Raw genomic sequence first — 2,504 nt, 5'->3', positions numbered from 1 at the left:
AACGCAAGACCAAATTCCTGTCAAAATTCGGGAAGAGCAGCAGCAGCTTTTCCGCCGCACCAAACAAAGGAGAGGGAAAGCAGCGGAAGTAGCAGGTGGGTCTTCCCAACTGCTTTTCTTTTAGGTGTATTCCATTTCTTCATCTGGGCAACTAGATCAGTCCTATCCCAACCGGTTTAATTTACCTTTTGTTTTAGTTTAACTTTTGTTTTAATTTAACTTTTGTTTTTTAATTTATCTCTTTTTATCTGTTTTTTATTTACCTTTTGTTTTAATTTAACTTTTGTTTTAATTTACGTTTTTAAAATTTATCTCTTTTTATTTACCTTTTTTTTATTTACCTTTTGTTTTAATTTAAATTTTGTTTAAATTTATCTTCTTTTAATTTATCTCTTTTTTTACTTTTTTTATTTGCTTTTTTTAATTTGCCTCTTTTATTTACCTTTTTTAATTTCCTCCTTTTATTTACCTTTTCTTTACTTTACCCTTTTTTTAATTTACCTTTTTTTTAATTCTAGTGTACTTCCTTTTCTCATCCGGGCAACTGGGTCTGTTCTATCGCAACCTGTTTGCTCTGTCCCGCTGTTTTTCATTCTGTTGTACTCCACTTCTTAGCCTGTTAACTGGCTCTTTTCTGTCCCTTACGCGCTTGAGTTGAGATATCATGCGACGAGTAAAAAAAAAGTAGAAAGAAAGGGTGGATGGAGAAGAAATAGAAAAAATAAAACTAAGCAAGAGGAAAAGTAAACAGAAGAGAAATGCAAAAGAAATGGGAGGCATAAAAGGATACAGAGTTTCATAACCGATGCAAGAAGTAAGAAAAACGTAACTAATGGACAAAGTATAAAGAAAAATGAATAAGGGAATCAAGAGTGAGAAATGAAGTCTTCAGTACTTTGCTCTGAGATTCGCACGGTACGAAACGTCCTACGTACCTGGGACTTGTAGTCTTGACCCTCATATATCACAGAATGAAAATTGGGCCAAGAAAAAGATGCTGAAGATAAACTAATCATGCAGAGAAGGAAAGAAATTGCAGAAGAGAATCAAGAAGAAACAAGAGAAATAAAGAAACAGAGAGCGCTGTGACAGGGAAGGAATAAACAAAGGAGGGGGGAAGGAAGAGAGGAAGGAAGGAATAAATACCTTAAAGATTTAAGAACAAAACGGAAGAGAATTAAAGGCGATGTAGCGGTATTACACGTCACAAGGACGGGGAAAGTGAAGCAATGGGAGAGTCTCTCTCTCTCTCTCTCTCTCTCTCTCTCTCTCTCTCTCTCTCTCTCTCTCTCGTCTGTTCAGGCTTCGGACACTGAAATTTGCATTGCTGGATGTTAAGTTTTTTTATTGCTGCATGATATTCAGACCATACAAAAACACCGTAGATTTCTCTCTCTCTCTCTCTCTCTCTCTCTCTCTCTCTCTCTCTCTCTCTCTCTCTCTCTCTCTCTCTTTTAATGAATGAACACGTGTGAACGCATTTGTGTATATGATTAAACGAAGATGCGATTATATTATGTACATAAATATAATATTCTCTCAAAATAAACGTTACGTCTGTACGCCGAAGCCAGCTGAACGGATCATGAAACTTAAGAACGCTCAGCTCTCTCAAGCCTCCGTGGCACAATCGGTTAGCGCGTTCGGCTGTTAACCGAAAGGTTGGTGGTTCGAGCCCACCCGGGGGCGGAACGTTTTTTTCTTCATTATGTCTGTTACCTTGCATAGCTGTCTTTGGACCTTTCTCAACATTTGATGAAAACAAAACAGTCATCAGGGTACGTCCATACAATGGTGAAACGAGTCATAAGTACGTGTTGGCAACATATCACACACACGTCACACACAGGTTGCATACATGTTAGCAAGTTACAGATAGTATTCGCCACTGCTTCTTACAATTATCCAGCAATTGCCAAAGATTCGTTCTCCGCTTACAGTCGTTCATTTGTTTTCAACTTGTTTTTTATATATTTGGGATAAGTCGCTGACATGTTTATGACACATTTTACTTGATTGTACATGGACCTTTAGTGTTTTAATGGTTTCTCAAGCTGAGGAACGTAGGAATTTAAATTGACGTGTTACATATTTTATTACAGACTGAAATTGATCTAAAACGTATCTGGCAGGCTTCAAATTAAGTATAAGCAACATTATTACCTTTGTCAAGAAATCTTGAAAACCGTATGTCTCGACAGTGAAAATACTTTCTTTGCTTAATTAGAAAATTCGTACTTCGTTAAACTCTGTTGTTTAATAAATTTAACACTGAGAATTATTTTCATTTTAGAAATATATAAAATGTAATTAGTATATATATAGATAAAGACAAGAACAAATCTCCATTAAATTATATTCATATATTTTTGTAGGACAAAAATTTTAAAAAAGGAAAATGAAAATCAAATTGGATTTGCAGCGACACGTTTTTCTTATATCGTTCAAGTCTAATAGAAACTGAATGACCCAAAACACTGAAATTTGATAAGTAATCATATTTA

The 2,504-nt window shown here is 35.2% G+C and overlaps 1 non-coding gene across 1 annotated transcript; it reads left to right on the top strand.

The window, feature by feature from the left end:
• The first annotated feature begins 1,615 nt into the window (after positions 1-1,615).
• TRNAN-GUU (transfer RNA asparagine (anticodon GUU)) lies at positions 1,616-1,689 on the top strand. The gene has a single exon. It is a non-coding gene; the product is annotated as a tRNA-Asn (tRNA).
• The last annotated feature ends 815 nt before the right edge of the window (positions 1,690-2,504 follow it).

The sequence above is a fragment of the Macrobrachium rosenbergii genome, chromosome 28, assembly GCF_040412425.1.
Source record: "Macrobrachium rosenbergii isolate ZJJX-2024 chromosome 28, ASM4041242v1, whole genome shotgun sequence".
In the NCBI taxonomy this organism is placed as follows: Eukaryota; Metazoa; Arthropoda; class Malacostraca; order Decapoda; family Palaemonidae; genus Macrobrachium; species Macrobrachium rosenbergii.
The sequence above is the reverse complement of the archived record's forward strand: the minus strand, read 5'-3'. Positions and strand labels throughout refer to the sequence as shown.